The sequence below is a fragment of the Mobula hypostoma genome, chromosome 7, assembly GCF_963921235.1.
Source record: "Mobula hypostoma chromosome 7, sMobHyp1.1, whole genome shotgun sequence".
NCBI lineage: Eukaryota > Metazoa > Chordata > Chondrichthyes > Myliobatiformes > Myliobatidae > Mobula > Mobula hypostoma.
Window position 1 is genome coordinate 151,342,956 of NC_086103.1, and position 18,671 is coordinate 151,361,626.

The 18,671-nt window shown below is 41.6% G+C and overlaps 1 long non-coding RNA gene across 3 annotated transcripts in view; it reads left to right on the plus strand.

The window, feature by feature from the left end:
• LOC134349047 (uncharacterized) overlaps positions 1 to 18,671 on the plus strand; it is a 39,942-nt gene that overhangs the window by 7,489 nt on the left and 13,782 nt on the right. Inside the window, exons 3-5 of one of the 3 annotated variants that reach the window (XR_010018571.1) lie at positions 3,817 to 3,930; positions 4,604 to 4,720; positions 8,555 to 8,771. This is a non-coding gene — a long non-coding RNA (uncharacterized LOC134349047). Of the gene's footprint in view, positions 1 to 3,816; positions 3,931 to 4,603; positions 4,721 to 4,858; positions 5,287 to 8,554; positions 8,772 to 18,671 lie in introns of those variants that run through there. The other 2 variants (XR_010018570.1, XR_010018569.1) reach the window with 2 other exon arrangements.

The following is an 18,671-nucleotide window of genomic DNA, read 5'->3' on the forward strand; positions in this document are numbered from 1 at the left end:
TCACCTCGCAATAAGTTCAAGAAAATTCCAGAATGTGACAACAGCTACTATACAAGGCTTTCCTGGATTACATCAAAGCCTTTGACTGCATTATCCTGGAGAACACTGTCCTCAATTTCATCTGTCTAAATTTGTCCCCATTTTGCACATGCTCCATGGCACAATAGAGCCAACCTTGGTGCAGACAGTTGTCAAACAAAGCATTACCCCAAAACCTCTCTCAGTCATGTTTGTGACAATATTGTACCTCATCTTCAAGAAATTCTAGAGCAGAGCTAACCAACAGAAATAGTGAGAAACTATTCAAACAGTAGGGACTACATCAAAGTCACCCAATCCTCAGACTCCCAAAGCAGACACTCCATTTCTACCCACCAATACAGTTCATCGGGCACCTCCTGCTCCATTTGTGGAAGATTTGATAATTCCCATCCCACTGGAGAGTTCCGACCCAAAATATTGACTGTCCATTTCCCTCCACCGATACTACTTGACCCACGGAGTTCCTCCAGCAGCTTGTTGTTTAGTTAATGAATCCCACACTGGCCTCATCAGCCAATTTGAATGTGCACAGCTGGAATGGAAGCAAGTCATCCTTGATCAGATGGGAATGCCTTCGAAGAAGAAGAAGATGGAGTCGATCAGCATTTTATTTGGTCTGGCAGATTATTCACTTCATTAATACACATCGTTACTCTGCCAGTTGTGATGTAGTGAACTGTTTTATTTCCAAGTACAATAGCTTCTTTATCACTGAATAAAACTTGACAGTATCAGCTTAATTATGTGCTTTGTTAAATTTCCTATGCAAATTTCTCATCACTGTATTGTATCATAAAGATCCAAATACGTACCACATTTGAGTTGAACAGCAAAAGGATGGGCTGAGTTTCATTTTATTAGGGATGGTAAAGGATTCTTTTGCTTTATTTACTGCCAGGATTTAATCCAGAAAAGATATGAGAATTTTTTTTCATATCCATTACACAGATGTTGTTCACAGCTAGAAGATGGTCACTTAACCCATTAGATTCATGTTGGCTCCTAGTAGAGCAATTCCATCAGTCCCATTCCCTTTCCTTTCAACCCTGTAGACCTTGCCAAAAGATCCTAACTTCTTATCTCAGAGGGTGGGGCAAGTATAGAGTGAGCTGCCAGCAAAAGTGGTAGATGCGGGTTCAAATGGAACATTTGAGAAAAGTTTGAATAGGTACGTGGATGAGAGGGGTTTGGAGGGATTTGGTGAAGGTGAAGGTAGGTGGGACCAGTTGGAAGGTCGCATCATCATGGTCTGGATGGGTCAAAGGGCTTGTTGTTGTGCTGTAGTACCCTATGAGTCTATGACTCAAAGGGTATCTTTGGGATGTGGCAGGAAACTGGAGCACCCAACAGACACTCACATGCTCACAGGAAGATCCTGCAAACTCCACAGGGAGAGCACCCAAGCTCAGGATTAAATCTGAGTCCCTGGAGTACTGAGTTACTAGTACTAACTGCTGCTGCACTGTGCTCCACACAGTGGTGTCGAACAGAAGGAAGAAAAAGAAAATGACTGATGAGAAGGCAGCAACTTCTTGAAATATGTTTTCTTTAATCCATGGTTCTTCTTGGGCTTTTTGACTTGATTTGATTTACTTCAAATATTCATCAATATATGTTTGAATTCACCAGATACAGGAAAACTATAACCTCAGACAATATCATTCCACAATGTTGATGCATGCTATGGAATTAGCTGTGGTAATAGTCAATACTGACATCTACCTAACAACATGAAAATTTGCCCAGGAATGTCTGTTCAGAGAAAAGCAGGACTAATTCAAACCAGGCAGTGACTGTCTATCAGTCTACTCTCAATCACTAGCAAAGATATAGATGCTGCCACTGACAACGATATCCAGTGTGCCTTGCTCACCAGTAGCCTGCTTGCCAGTGCTGAATCTGGGTTCACTGGAAACACAAAATTCCAGAGGCAAGGTGAGAATTATTGCAGTTTTGAACTGACTGTGGCATGAAGGAGCCCTGGTGAAATTAAAATCATGAGTAATTAAAGGGAAATGTTTTTATAGGAGTTAAGCCAAGGAAAAGCCTGGCGCTAGCCAGGAGTCAGAGAACATTTTGGGAGAGCAATGTTATGTATTTTACTGAAACGTGGCTGCACGAGGACATACCCGACCAAAACCTTTCCATGGAGGGCTTCCAGACCGTTCGGACTGACTGGAAGTGCACTGAGAGCGGTAAGCGTAAAAGAGGGGGCTTGCTGTTTTGGTTAACAATGGATGGTGCAATCCTGGTCATATTACGATCGAGGAACGTGTTTGTAGCCCGGATATTGAACTTTTTGCTGTTGCACTCTGGCCATATTCCACCAAGATGCAACACTGGGCGTCACGGGAGGTTGTTCCTGCCTGTGGCCATCGAACTTTGCAGCTCCTCCTGTGGAGGGTTGGACACCCTGAGCCAATAGGCTGGTCCTGGACTTATTTCCATCTGGCATAGTTTGCATATTGTTATTTGATTGTTTGTGGTTTTTGTATTGCTATATTTATGCTCTATTCTTGGTTGGTGCAGCTGTAATGAAACCCAATTTCTCTCGGGATCAATAAAGTATGTCTATGTCTAAAAAGGAAGAGGGTTATGATCAATGAAAACTGTTATCTCAGTTAGTGGTATTCTAGACTTAACTGTCTCAGCATCTTCATTGTCATAATGTGAGAAATGGGATTCTATGGCTTCATTTGCAGTTTTACGTTTAATGTTAATATGAAGCAAGATCTAGACAGCAGTCAGAGATGAGCCAATATGGTAAGTGACATCCCTGTCTGAAAGCTACTCGCGAGAGAGAGTAAAACCACAACGCTTGGCATTCAGTGACATTACCAACCCCAGGCTCACTATTATCCAAAAAGTTAACACAGCCAGCCTCATAAACACCATGAGCAACAGATCACACCTGATGCTTGATATTCTGCAGTAACCCATCTCATTTTTTCGGAGCTTCACCACCATCAAGACACAGGTCAGCACTCCAGTGCAATACAGTGATCTCCACTTACATGGGTGAGTGCAACTCCAACTTACTGAAAGGACTCAACTCCATCCAGGACAAAGTAATCTTATCCAGCATCCTAATTATTAACCTACTCAACTATTAGCTCATGATATTAGTAGAACAAGAGATGAGGTCCTCAGAATGAATGTGAGGAGTTAGGTAAGAAATTAAAATGCAGAACCTCAAGGATAGTGATCTCAGAATTACACCCAGTGCCATGTGTTCATGAATGCTGGAAGAGAAAGGTAGGCCAGATGAATTCATAGTTCTACAGATAGTGCAGGGGGCAGGGTTCCAGGTTCTTGGATCATTGGGAGCTTTTCTGCATTAGAGGTGACCTGTAAAGGAGGGAGTGGTTGCACTTGAATCAGAGGGGGACTAATATCTTAGTGGGAAATTTGCTTTACCATCAGGGAGCATGAAAACTAGATTGGCAGGTGCATGGGACTCGAGAGAGCAAAAACAGTGAGAAAACAGGCACATGTGTAAGCTTAGCAATTAAGATAACCATGTTTACAGTAAAAGGACAGATAGGACCACTGCTTTAAATTGCATCTATTTAAATATAATTTAACAGGTAATGTGGATGAACCAAGGGCACGAATTACCCCTAGGGACTGTGATATTGTGGCCGTAACAGAAATGTGGCTGAGCCAAAAGCTCAACATTCTGGCAAACCGAAGATTTATGACAAAGATTCAATGGTTCCATTTAATATCAGAGAATGTATACAATATACAACCTGAAATTCTTACTCTTCACAGACATCCACAAAACAGAAAAAAATACCCCAAAGAATGAATGACAGAAACATCAGAACCCAAAGCCCTTCCCACTCCCACATACAAGCAACAGCAAGATCATCACAAAAGGATCAGGTAAGAATGGAGGGGGTATTGCCTTTGTGATGAGGAAGGACATCTGCAATGCTTAGGGAGGGTTTCTTGAGGGACCATCTAACCAGGTCATTTGGGTAGAACTCACAAAATAAGAAGGGGATGGCCATATTGGTAAGGCTATATGATAGGCCCCCAGTAGACAGAGGGAATTTGAAGAACAGATGTGTGGAGAAAGTGCATGCAGTTTTGAGAATAGTAGGGTACATCTTGTGGGAGATTTCAATTTTCCCACCATCGACTTGGCCACCTACACTGCAAAGGGCTTGGATGGGGCAGAATTGTGCAGAATGACCAAGGCAGGTTCTTTTCCACTGTATAGAGGAACCTACTCGGGAAGGAGGAAGAATGGTAAAATAGAATGTAGAACTGTACAGGACAGTATACATCCTTCAGCCCATGATGTTGTACTGACATTTTAACCTACTTCAAGATCAATCTAATGCTTTCCTCCAACATAGCCCTCCATTTTTCTTTCATCCATCTGCCTACCTGAGTGTCTCTTAAATAGCCCTAATGTACCTAACGTTGGCCAGATCAAAGATGGTGATGAATCAACATATAGGAGCAAGATTAAAAATCTGGCTGAGTGCTGCCATAACCACAACCTCTCACTTATTGTCGGCAAGTCCAAGGAGCTGATTATTAATTACAGGAGGAGGAAACCGAGGTCCATGAGCCAGTCCTCATCGCAGGAGCAGAGGTGGAGAGGGTCAGCAATGTTAAATTCCTCAGAGTTATCACTTCAGAGGACCTGTCCTGGGTCCAGCAGGTAAGTGTCATTACAAAAAAAGCGCGGTAACACTTCCACTTTTCCTTAGAAGTTTGTGAAGATTTGGCATGTCATCTAAAACTTTGACAAACTTCTATAGATGTGTGGTTGAGAGCATAATGATGGGTTGTATTACAGCCTGTTATGGAAACACCGAACAGAGAAGTCTACAAAAAGTAGTGGATATGGCCCAGTCCATCACAGGTAAAGTCCTCCCCACTACAGAGCACATCTACACAGAGTACTGATCCAGGAAAGCAGCATTCATCATTTAGGACTCCCACCACCCAGTTCATGCTCTCTTCTCACTGTTGCCATAAGGAAGGTGGTACAGGAGCCTCAGGAGCCTCAGGACCCACATCACCAAGTTCAGGAACGGTTATTACCCCTCAACCAGCATGCTCTTAAACCAGAGGTGATAACTTCACTCAACTTCACTCACCCCAACACCAAAATGAGTCCCACAATCTATTGACTCACTTTCAAGGACTCTTCATCTCATGTTCTTGATTGTCATTGCTATTTTTTGTCTATATGTATTTATTTATTTATTATGTTTCTTTGTATTTACTGTGAGTGCCTGCAAGATAATTAATTGCCGGGTTGTTTATGGTGACATGTATGTACTTTGATAATAAATTTACTTTAAACTTTTGAACTTTGAGATCTTCAGGGCCACCAATGTGCAGAGCCACAGGAGATGGGTTAGATTTTTAATGTTTGATTCCCTTTGGTTGTTTATTAAGGAGAATATCATGGATACCAAGGTAGAGAGATCTTGGATCATATGCATTGGCTTGAGTGCATTAAGGTAGGCAAATCCCCAGGGCTTGACCTAATGAACTGACCCTGAAACTTATGGGAGACCAGGGAAGAAATCATAAAAGTCAGAAGTCCTTTAGCGATATTTGCTTCACTACTCATAAAGTTTCTGAAGGACAGTGGGTGGTTAATGTTGTTCCATTGTTTAAGAGGGCAGCAAGGACAGGCCAGTGAGACTGACATCAGTTGCAGGGAACTTACTGGAGAGTATTATGAGGAACAAGATCTACTATCGCAAGGATAATCAAAGCCTGATCAGGGATAGTCAGTGTGGTTTGCAAGGGGGAGATCATATCTGACAAATGTTTAGGAGTGTTTCAAAGAGGTAAGTAAAGGGATAGATGAAGACAGGGCAGTGAATGTTACTTGTATTAACCTTAGTAAGGCCTTTGGCAGGCTGAACTGGAAGGTCAGATCACAAGGGATTCCAGGGATGCTTGCTGATGATACTAAATTAGGGCTCTTGTAGATAGTGAAGCAGGTTACAATGAACTGCAAAGAGATTCTGATCAATTATGGTGATGGGCTGAGGAATGCAAATGGATTTCAACTTGGGTAAGTATGAAGTGATGCACTTTGGGTAGAACCAATACAGTGAATGACAGGGCACTAACGAGTGTTTTGGAACTGAGGAACCTGGAGGTGCAAATACATGGCTCGCTGAACGTGGTCAAGCAATTAAACAAGGTGCTGAAGAAGGTGTTTAGCTTGCTGGTGTTCATCAGTCAATTCAGGAGTAGGGACATTACGTTGCAGTTATTTAAGTCATTGTTGAGACCATACTTGGAATACTGTGTACAGTTTTGAGCACTCTATTAGAGGAAAGACAGTATCAAGCTGGAGAGGGTGCTAAAGAGATTTATGTTATAGGGATAGGTTGACCATGCAGGATCTTTATTCCCTGAAGCACAGAGGTAACTTCATAGAAGTTAATAAAATCATGAGGGGTATGTATAAGGTGGAAGGTGGTAGTCTTATCCCCAGGGTTAGGGAGTCCAAAACTAGAGGGTACAGACATAAGATAAGAGGGAAAAGATTTAAAAGAGACCTGAGAGGTAACTTCTTTACACAGAGAATAGTGAGATACTGGAACGAGATGCCAGAAGAAGTGGTTGAGGTGGTTTTGGTGGCAACATTTAAGGATGGGAACATGGAGGGGAGGGCTTTGGAGAGTTATGGGAAAATCCAGACAACTGGGAGTAGAAGGAAAGATGCTGTGATTGCCCTGGACAAATTGGCCAAAGAGCCTGTTTCCATGTTATATTGTTCTGTGATTCTGTAACTCTGTGACCATCAGTAAAATACACTGTTAACAACTTGCCAAGGCTTTCTCGACAGCACCGGCTGCACTAGCAGAGCAGCAAGCTTTCCCACTTCACTCATGCCTCTTATCATCTTGTACACCTCTATCAAGTTGTTCCTCAGCATCCTTTGCTCCAAAGGGAAAAGTCCTGGCTGGCTCAACTTCTTATAAGACATGATCGCAATCCCAGACAGCATCCTGGTAAATCTCCACTGTGCCCTCCCAAAAGCTTTCACATCCTTCCTATTATGAGGTGACCAAAACTGAACACCTTACTCCAAGTCTGGTGTAACCAGAGTTTTATAGAGCTGCAACATTACTTTGAGGCTCTTGAACTCAATCCTCCAACTAATGAAGGCCAACACACTATATGCCTTCTTAACCACCCACTCAACTTGGGATCTGTGGAGTTCAGAATCAGAATCAGGTTTAATATCACTGGCATTTGTCCTAAAATGTGTTGTTTTACAGAAGCAGTACATTGCAATACATAATAATAAAAAACTATAAATTACAATAACTATATATATACAAACGTTTGTATAAAATTAAATTAAGCAGGTAGTGCAAAAAGAGAGCAAAGAAAAAATAATGAGGTAGTGTTCATGGGTTCATCGTCCATTCTGAAAACTGATGATGGAGGGGAAGAAGCTGTCCCTGAAGTATTGAGCAGGCCTTTCTTGTGTGCAGATACTGCTGCTGCCCAGGTTGGGACCCAGCTGGGCTTGAACTCAGGACCATGTGCCTTGAGGTCCAGTGTTGATGCCATTACACCACCGGCCAGCCTGAGTGATAGGAGTCCTTAATGATAGGTGCTGCCTACTAGAGACATCACCTTTTGGAAATGTGCTCGATGCTCGGGAGGCTAGTGTCTATGATGGAGTTTACAACTTTCTGCAGCTTTTTCCAATCCTGCACAGTGGCTCCTCCATACCAGACAGTGATGCAACCAGTTAAAATACCCCCCACAGTATAGAAATTTGTGAGAGTCTTTGGTGACATACCGGGTCTCCTCAAACTCCTCATGAAATATAGCCACTCTGGTGCCTACTTTGTAATTGCATCAATATGTTGGGCCCGGGATAGACCTTCAGAGAAGTTGACGGCCAGGAACTTGAAACTGCTGATCCCTCGATGGCTGGCACGTGTTCCCTTGACTTCTCCTTCCTGAAGTCCACAATCAGTTCCGTGGTCTTACTGACGCTGAGTTCAAGGTCATACCTTACAAGCTTGATTGACTTTTTCAAGGAGGTGATAAAACAAACTGATGAAGTTGATCACGCTGTTCCTGATACAATCTTCACTATCAACACCATTTATTTTAGTGTCATTGCATTTATTCCATTCATAAAATGCTTCCAATTTACAGAATACTAATATTAGAGCAGAACGAAACTATTGCGTAAAGAGAAGCTAAGGTTGGTGGCATTTGAACGGCAGTATGTCAAACATAAATATATATTTTTAATGAATGAGTTAAAAATAACTTAGGCTGACTCAGATGGCCAAAGAGGAAAATTCATGGTGGAATTTTTTTTAAAATTGTAACAAGCAGAGAGACAAACTCTGTCACCTAGTCAGTAAAAGCAGAGTGTCCTTATCCAGAGAGCACTGACACTACTTATCACAAGCCATCAGCACATAGTGTACTTTCTGTGACCTTGTACGTTTTGTGCTCAGTGTGGAATATAATTTGATTTGTTTTTCAGGTGAAACTCTGGCTGTGCTATGGCATTATTTTCACAGTGAGCAATACGCTCTTGTGGTGCTTGGGTGGAAAATGACACACAACTACGTCATGTTAATAATTGTCACATTTACAAATATCCTTTACTTCCGCCTGCTGTACTTTTTAACTCTGGTAACAAATGATCTCTGATTGCTTAGTGAATTTATCCAATAAGTTCCTGGAACATGCACTTTAAAAGATTCGGGCTCTATCATAATTTAAACCATTAACTAACATCTAACAGAGAATGTGGAGATGCTGTAGTTGGTCCCAGTTTTGGACCCTTCACAAAGCATCTTCTCTTTATCTACCCCTTTAAAACCACTTCGTAATTTTAAAAGTTCTGTCAAGGTTATGCTGAGTTCTCCTCAATGACATTGCTTTGTCAAACGTTATTAGGAAAGGAAGATTGTGAAGGAAGTTCTAAATTGGTCTAAGTTGGGTTCTATAGCAACTGTTCATTGGGTAATGCTTAAGAGGCCAAAACAGATTTTCATTGTGTGCACATAGATCCAATGGGAAATGTTTTGAAAGCTACATTTGTAAAAAGCTGTTTATAGTGAAGATGAAACATCCACTAGACAAATAATTAAAAAGATCATAAGCATTTTCATTCATGCTTTGAGCTAAAAATCCACATTGTTTAGTCTCAGGAATACCCCACAAAATGAAAAGAGAAGTCAAAATACATATTTGACATTGTGGTAGTGATAGGGGACTCGATAGTTAGAGGTGCAGATAGGAGGTTCTGTGGTCGTGACAGAAAATCCAGGATGGTTTGTTGCCTCCCGGGTGCCAGGGTCAAGGATGTCCCTGATCGCTTGCATGACATTCTGAAGTGGGAAGGTGATCAGCCAGATGTCGTGGTGCACATCGGTACCAATGACATAGCAAGGAAGAGTGAGGAGGTCCTGGAGAGTGAGTATAGAGAGCTTGGTGGGAAGTTGAAAAGCAGGACCTCAAGGGTGGTAATCTCAGGATTGCTACCTGTGCTACGTGCCAGTGAGGGTAAGAATAGGATGCTCTGGAGGATGAACAAATGGCTGAGGAACTGGTGTAGCAGGCAGGGTTTCAGATTCCAGGATCATTGGGACCTCTTCTGGGGCAGGTGGGACCTGTACAAGAGAGACGGGTTACACTTGAACTACAAGGGGACCAATATCCTTTCAGGGAGGTTTGTTAGTGCTATTGGAGAGGCTTTAAACTAGATTTGCAGGGGGATGGGAACCAGAGAGCCAGAGCTGACAGTGGGGGTGGGGTGAAAATAAATGATGTTAAAAGTTCAAGCAAAGCCGCAAATAGAAAGGTCATGAGTGGTGGTAAAAATCTTCTGAGGTGTATATATTTCAATGCTAGTAGTATTGCAGGGAAGGCGGATGAGTTGAGGGTGTGGATTGACACGTGAAATTATGACGTTATAGCAATTAGTGAAACTTGGCTACAGGAGGGGCAGGGCTGGCAGCTTAATATTCCAGGGTTCCGATGTTTCAGATGTGATAGAGGCAGAGGAATGAAAAGTGGGTGGGGGGGGGTAGCATTGCTTGTCAGGGAAAATGTTACAGCAGTGCTCAGGCAGGACAGATTAGAGGGCTTGTCTACTGAGTCCTTATGGGTGGAGCTGAGAAACAAGAAAGGTATGGCCACATTAGTGGGGTTATATTATAGACCACCCAATAGTCAGCGAGAATTGGAGGAGCAAATCTGCAGAGAGATAGCAGGCAACTGCAGGAAACATAAAGTTGTGATGGTAGGGGATTTTAATTTTCCACATATTGATTGGGACTCCCATACTGTTAGGGGTCTAGATGGGTTAAAGTTTGTAAAATGTGTTCAGGAAAGTTTTCTAAAACAATATATAGAGATACCAACTAGAGGGGATGCAATATTAGATCTTCTATTAGGAAACGAGTTAGGACGAGTGACGGAAGTGTGTGTAGGGGAGCACTTTGGTTCCGGTGAGCATAACACCATTAGTTTCAACTTGATCATGGATAAAGATAGATCTGGCCCTAGGGTTGAGGTTCTAAACTCGAAGAAGGCCAAATTTGAAGAAATGAAAAAGGATCTAAAAAGTGTAGATTGGGACAGGTTGTTCTCTGGTAAGGATGTGATCGGTAAGTGGGAAGCCTTCAAAGGAGAAATTTTGAGAGTGCAGAGCTTGTATGTTCCTGTCAGGATTAAAGGCAAAGTGAATAGGAATAAGGAACCTTGGTTCTCAAGGGATATTGCAACTCTGATAAAGAAGAAGAGAGAGTTGTATGACATGTATAGGAAACAGGGAGCAAATAAGGTACTGAGGAGTATAAAAAGTGCAAGAAAATACTTAAGAAAGTAATCAGGAGGGCTAAAAGAAGACATGAGGTTGCCTTGGCAGTCAAAGTGAGGGATAATCCAAAGAGCTTTTACAGGTTTCTTAAGAATAAAAAGATTGTCAGCGATAAAATTGGTCCTCTTGAAGATCAGAGTGGTCAGAGCCAAAAGAAATGGGGGAGATCTTAAATGGGTTTTTTGCGTCTGTATTTACTAAGGAAACTGGCATGAAGTCTATGAAATTAAGGGAAACAAATAGTGAGATCATGGAAACTGTACAGATTGAAAAGGAGGAAGTGTTTGCTATCTTGAGGCAAATTAAAGTGGATAAATCCTCAGGACCTGACAGGGTATTCCCTTGGTCCTTGAAGGAGACTAGTGTTGAAATTGCAGGGGCCCTGGCAGATATATTTAAAATGTTGGTGTCTATGGGTGAGGTGCCAGAGGATTGGAGAATGGCTCATGTTGTTCCGTTGTTTAAAAAAGGATCGAAAAGTAATCTGGGAAATTATAGGCCGGTAAGTTTGACGTCGGTAGTGGGTAAGTTATTGCAGGGAGTACTAAAAGACAGAATCTACAAGCACTTGGATAGACAGGGACTCATTAGGGAGAGTCAACATGGCTTTGTGTGTGGTAGGTCACGTTTGACCAATCTATTGGAGTTTTTCGAGGAGGTTACCAGGAAAGTGGATGAAGGGAAGGCAGTGGATGTTGTCTACGTGGACTTCAGTAAGGCCTTTGACAAGGTCCAGCATGAGAGGTTAGTTAGGAAAATTCAATCACTAGGTATACACGGAGAGGTGGTAAATTGGATTAGACATTGGCTCAATGGAAGAAGCTAAAGAGTGGTAGTAGAGAGAGCTTTTGGTACATTGGCCTTTATTAATCAAAGTATTGAGTATAAGAGCTAGAATGCTATGATGAGGTTGTATAAGGCATTGGTGAGGCTGAATCTGGAGTATTGTGTTCAGTTTTGGTCACCAAATTACAGGAAGGGTATTAATAAGGTTGAAAGAGTGCAGAGAAGGTTTACAAGGATGTTGCCGGGACTTGACAAACTCAGTTACAGAGAAAGGTTGAATAGGTTAGGACTTTATTCCCTGGAACGTAGAAGAATGAGGGGAGATTTGATAGAGGTATATAAAATTATGATGGGTATAGATAGAGTGAATGCAAGCAGGCTTTTTCCACTGAGGCAAGGGGAGAAAAAAACCAGAGGACATGGGTTAAGGGTGAAGGGGGAAAAGTTTAAAGAGAACATTAGGGGGGGCTTCTTCACACAGAGAGTGGTGGGAGTGTGGAATGAGCTGCCAGACGAGGTGGTAAACGCGGGTTCTTTTTTAACATTTAAGAATAAATTGGACAGATACATGGATGGGAGGTGTATGGAGGGATATAGTCCGTGTGCATGTCAGTGGGACTAGGCAGAAAATGGTTCAGCACAGCCAAGAAGAGCCAAAAGGCCTGTTTCTGTGCTGTAGTTTTTCTATGGTTTCTATGGATTCTAATATACAGTTGAAATTGAAGAGTGCAGTGTCAGTGTTTTCCTAGGCAAACTGCACACGTTTTATCGTGATAGCGACCATTTCTGGAGAAAGTCCCACCCATTGGGAAATTGGATGATCACTTGTGCACAATTCACCACAGCGCAGCTGACCTTTTCCAATAGGAAACCCATATAGAATATCAGTAAAGATACGACAATGCAGAATATTCGTGTGTGTGTGTGTATAAATATATATATTTATCTATCTATCTAGATAGCATCCGTCAAGTGGCCCCTGACACCCGCTAGCTGACACTGTGGCTTTGAGGCCTAGTCCTCACATATACAAGCACTTATACAATATTAATAAAAACACAACCAGACAAATATATGTGTATATAATGTATACCTCTCAGTCCATTTTAAATGTTTAGTCGCACTACTGTGCTACATGGGCCCCCGGTAGCACGCAATGGCTCAGGTGCTTCTCCTCTGGTGGCTGTAAAGCAACTGACCCCGCAGCTTGAGGCCCAAGTCCGTCGAGTGCTGCTAAAAAACCTGCAGTTGGCCACAACAGATCTTGTCCTCTGCTGAGAGAAACTCTGGAAGGGCAGCTCCGACTCCATTGGGAATACATGGCGCCACACCGCCCCTGGTAAAGTGCAATGGCTTCATCCCCTCCCTCCAAGCGACTGCAAACAGGTGTCACCGTGGCTTCAGGCCTAGTCCTCGCTACGACTGTGGACTAGGCCCCCTCCATCCGCCCCCGATTGCATCCAATATATCCGTGAATCGAATCTGCAGCGTACCAGATTAACCATGTCTAAAGGGGTCTTGTAATCACAAGAAAAGTGACCATGACAAGCCACTTGCCTCCATTGTAAGTAATGGAGTAAGCCAACAGTAAGCCTCCATTGACCCAGGCAGCAGCATGTTGTGCAGCTCCTTCAATATCTCCGCCAGCGAGCAACTCCCTGATGGTGTAGACCTGTAGTACTTTGAGTTCTTAACATGTAGCAGGATCTAGTGATCATTAGATGTACATTTAAGTAGAACGGTAGCACCTTTTGTCGACCCCAAAGAAGCCACTGCGATCTGTCACACCGCCATCTTGCTATCTCGCATTTTAATACAGCAGTCAACATATAAACCATCTTAATAATGCTTTTGAAAGTAATTATTCCCAATTCCATAATTCATTGGGATCCTGCAAATGAGCATTAAGTGTCAAACCCAGAACCCACACTCAGTGGCCACTTTGTTAGGTACCTCCTGTGCCTAATACAGCCTATCCACTTCAAGGCTCAGTGTGTTATGCTTTCAGAGATGCTCTTCTGCACATCACTCTTGCAATGCTTGGTTACTTGAGTCACTGTCACCTTCCTGTCAGCTTGAACCAGTCTGACTGTTCTCCGTGTTTTTGCCCACAAAACTTCTGCTCACTGGATGTTTTTTTGTTTATCACACCATTCTCTGTAAACTGTAGAGTCTTGCAGTGCAAATCCCAGGAGATCAGCTGCTTCTGAGATACTCAAACCACCCCGACTGGAACCAACAAACACTCCCCAGTCAAAGTCACTTATACACACATTTCTTCCCCATTCTGATGTTTGGTCTGAACAACAAATGAACTGCTTGACCATGTCTGACTGCTCTTATGAATTGAGTTGTTGCCACATGATTGGCTGATTAGATATTTGTGTTAATAAACAGGTGAACAGGTATAGCTAATAAAGTGGCTACTGAGTGTATTTAATGTCCTAAGTAAGGACAAATCTAGAAATCCCATGTCTCGGAATGTGCTCTGAAGTAACAGTGTGGTGGCTGGCACCAGTGTTTTACACCCACTACCGACCTGCCACTTCATCACAACTTAGACCAAAGATTCATACATGATAGACGGATCTTGGACATGTAAACCCAGACCATGACCCCCAAAACTTGCATTGCAAGCCATCTAGTGTTAATGCAAACACTGACAACCTCTGGTTTTGTTTACATTAAATCTGTGGACCGGCCAGAACAAATTTGGAAGGTGTGTTATCTTTGCATCAAGTCCAAACAAAATGTCAATGTAAGAACGTCATTTTAGAGATAGAGGACTTTGAAGTAATTTTGGTTTTGACAATAGTATAAAACAGGCAAAAACAAATCAACAGCTCTTTTCTCTTCATAGATAATGTATGCAGGGAAAAGTAATTGTGATTGAAAGATATAAAAATCTCCTGTTTACACTGTTTTGGTTTTGTGCTCAACCTTGACAGATCAAGGCCACAAAATAACAGGCATATAGCTGATCTACAAGAGTTCTCCACAAATGCAATTATCATGGTAAGGTATGAAAGTCAATTTGTAACCTTAATACTCAAATATCAAAAAATATATTGATAAACATGGCCAGTCTTTCATTGGCAAAAATCTAAAATGGGACCACCTGAATTTGTAGGCAATTAAACCATTCTGTTGTCAAGGATTCATTTGCAAATGTACTTGATAAGAATCTTGGCAACAGGCAGGACTCCATTCCTCAGACATCATTCATTTCATAAACGATAACAAACAGCAGCTGGGAACCTTGGAAAAACAGACATCGTTCTTGGACTGAACTACATGCACAGACCCTTATTTCAGAAGAAGGCAAACATAACCTTTATAGTTTAAATTGCTGAGTCTTTCATATGTATCTAAGGTGCAATCAGTGGACTGTAGTTAACATATCATTGTTAAAAACTAAGGTAATAAACGACTTCTTATTTTGAACTTCAATGTGTTTTCATTTCCTGATCTGCTTCATTTCGCATGGATGTGCGATTAAATTTCCAGATGAATCAGCCTTGAAGACTTTGACACCTGACACCCATGTTTAGTTAAACCTCCAGTTTAATTGGACTGAGTATCAAATGATTCTGCTTTAGGCTTAGTACCATCAACTCCTATTTGTACATAAGAAGGCATCTGGGGAATTATAAGATCTTTGCATCTAAGCAGCCTTAATCAATAAGATATTTGATTTAAGGCTGCTTAGACACAAAAATAAAATCAGTTTATAATATTAATAACACAATAATATAATACTAATAATTTCACAATAAAAGCTTCCATTTAAATGTGAAAATTTATGTTAAAATGCAAGTTCTCACCAATACCTCTATTCTTCATGACAAATCCAGAAAAGAAGTAATTTGCTCTATGAAAGCTCCATCACATCATCTGGATGTGAACTTTTACAAACAATAGATTATTTACAAAATGTAGTCAATAAATAGAGTAGTCATCATCTGCAGAGAAAGAAGACAAGTAAATGAAAGATAAGACCTTGGAAATTAATTTAGATAATCCCCAATAATAGACTCACAAAGCATGTTGTGTTATTGAGCTCAGTTTGCTAACTGAAATGTAAACAGTACTGCAGCCTTTTATTGATTTTTTTCTGCTCTATCCTGGTGCAGCATTGCAAATGTCTAGGACTAATCGAAGTTCAGCAGTGCCTCTTTCAAAGGATGGTGTTGGTGTTGGTGGATGTTGTGGTTGCTGAAATAATTGGGAATATTATGCTGTGCAATTGTCAGCAATGATTGACTATGAGGAAAAGCAATTACCAAGGTTTTCAGATAATGCACAGCAGATCTTAGATTAGATCTCAAGAAATATTTCTTCCCTCAGGAAGACAGGAACACCTCTGGACATCTACTCTTGCAACAGTGCTAATTGATTGGTACAGAGGTCAAAACCAGTTCCGAGAACACGATTGTGTTTCCTAACCTCATATGAGTGACCAAGACCAAGAGGTTTGAATGCATCTCTAAATGCCATATCCTGCTGACTGCACCATTTACTTCAGACACGACTTTCAGTTGCTGAACTTGTATCTGTCCTTTAGATGCACCAAATCAGAGGCTGAAAGCATTATCATGATTTTGAAAGATGACCATATATGCCACCTGTTCAGAATGCAAATACGTTGTCTATGCTATTTTTAAAAGCTCACAATTGTACTTCAAATTTGCTGAATTCTCAATAATTCCTGGGACATGATGTCATCTCTGCAATTACATCCCTATCCATGCACATTTATGCATAAGATGCACGGGGCAAATTATATTTCAGTCAAATATTCCAACAAATTCTTCCTTTCACTTGGCCTTCTCATGCTCCAAATAATCTTCCAGCTAGGTGGGGAAATGGACAACAAACTGACAATGCTTCTATGTCTGATTTATCTGGTAGTTTGAAGGCTGTATATAGAGAATTTCTCCACCTGACTACATGGAAGAGCATTAGAGAGTTAAGTGAAATTCTGCCTAGACATTAACAGCAAATCAATCTCGAGAATTGACTTCAAATTTGATGTGATGTTAATTTCCCTACAAAGGAACTAGATCTCAAGAAGAATGGTGCAAAGTACTAATGGGAAAGCAAATGCAGCCATATTGCATAGGTTACCAATTCGCAATTGACTACCTAGCTTTCACCAATTTACACGCCCACTGGACTTACTCCAGGTAACAATCTGTGTTCAGAGTTGTCTCAGATACAGCAACATTAAGCAGAGAGAAATGGATAACTCTTCTGACATTCACATTTCCCAAGTCAATACAGTTTTATACAGAAAAAAGTACTCACATGCACGCTTTATTTTGCTTAGGTTTTGTTCTCACAGGCAAAGTCGAACATTGAGGAAAAGTACAACATAAAGGCAGTAAATAATGTCATAAAACTGTGAAAATATTAGACAAATACAAAGAGAGAGGTTTGGATGAGACAGTCGGCTGGAGTTCATGCTCTTCCTACATTTGCACTTTGTAAAACATAACCTGTGTTTCAACCCAGGAGACTGTTTCTAAAGTACAAGTCAATGCTTGGAATTCTGAGCTGTTCATGGCAGGAACATGGAATGTCAGTGCACAATCTTCAACCATAATTGAATTTTCTGATATTCATGGCAAATTCACCATATTCCCTCATAACTCTGAAGGTTCTGAATTAGGTTAGATATGAGGACACTCAGTCCTCGTTTATTGTCATTTAGAAATGCATGCCTTAAAAAATGATACAACGTTCCTCCAGAATGATATCACAAGAAAACACAGGACAAACCAAGACTAAAACTGACAAAACCACATAATTATAACATATAGTTACAACAGTGCAAAGCAATACCGTAGTTTGATAAAGAGCAGACCATGGGTACAGTAAAAAAAAGTCTCTAAGTCCCGATAGACTCATCATCTCACGCAGGCAGCAGAAGGGAGGAACTCTCCCTGCCATGAACCTCCAAGCACCGCCAACTCACTGATGCAGCACCATTGGAAGCACCCGACTGCAGTGGACTCTGAGTCCGTCCGAAAACTTCGAGCCTCCGACCAGCCCCTCCGACGCAGCCTCTTCGAGCACCATCCTCTGCCGAGCGCTTCGATCCCGCCCCAGCTGCCGAGCAACAAGCAAAGCCGATAACTCGGGGCCTTCTCCTCCGGAGACTCTGGACCACACAGTAATAGCAGCAGCGAAGCAGGCATTTCAGAAGTTTCACCAGATGTTCCTCTGTGCTCTCACGTCTGTCTCCATCAAATCAGGATTGTGCACAGTACCCTACTTGACAAATAACAGACATCACCATTGGAGAGGCAGCTGTGCGCTGAGTCACACCGCCATCTTCCCTTCCCTGATTCTGATTGTTAGTTCAAAAAATCTACCCGGTGACCTCCACTAAAATAATTGATCAATGAAATGTTTGAAGTCTCTTTCATACTGATGCATTCAGTGATATCAGATATTAATCATTGGAAACCATTTTCTTTTTGTGATGATTCAGATTCAGATGTAGATTTAGGTTCATTTATGCATCACGTGTCCATTGAAACATATCGTAAAATTAATAACCAACATACCCAAGGATATTCTGGGAGCAGCCTACAAGTGTCGCCATAAATTCCATTCAGATCTAGGTTTAGGTTCATTTATGCATCACGTGTCCATTGAAACATATCGTAAAATTAATAACCAATATACCCAAGGATATTCTGGGAGCAGCCTACAAGTGTCGCCATAAATTCCATTGTAAACAAAACATGCCTGTAATGTTCAACACAATAACAATACACACAATGCAGAGCAGCGGAAACATCAGCAGCAACAGAATAAAGCAAGGCTCCTTCCTATCCTACCACCCACATCGGCCTCCGACCCCAAGATAGGCTTTCTCCGGATCTCCAGTCCTTGGTCCTGGACTGTCAAACTTGCAGATACCTATCCTCTAACACTTGCAGATTCAATCTTCAAGCCTTTATCTCAGGATTTGCTG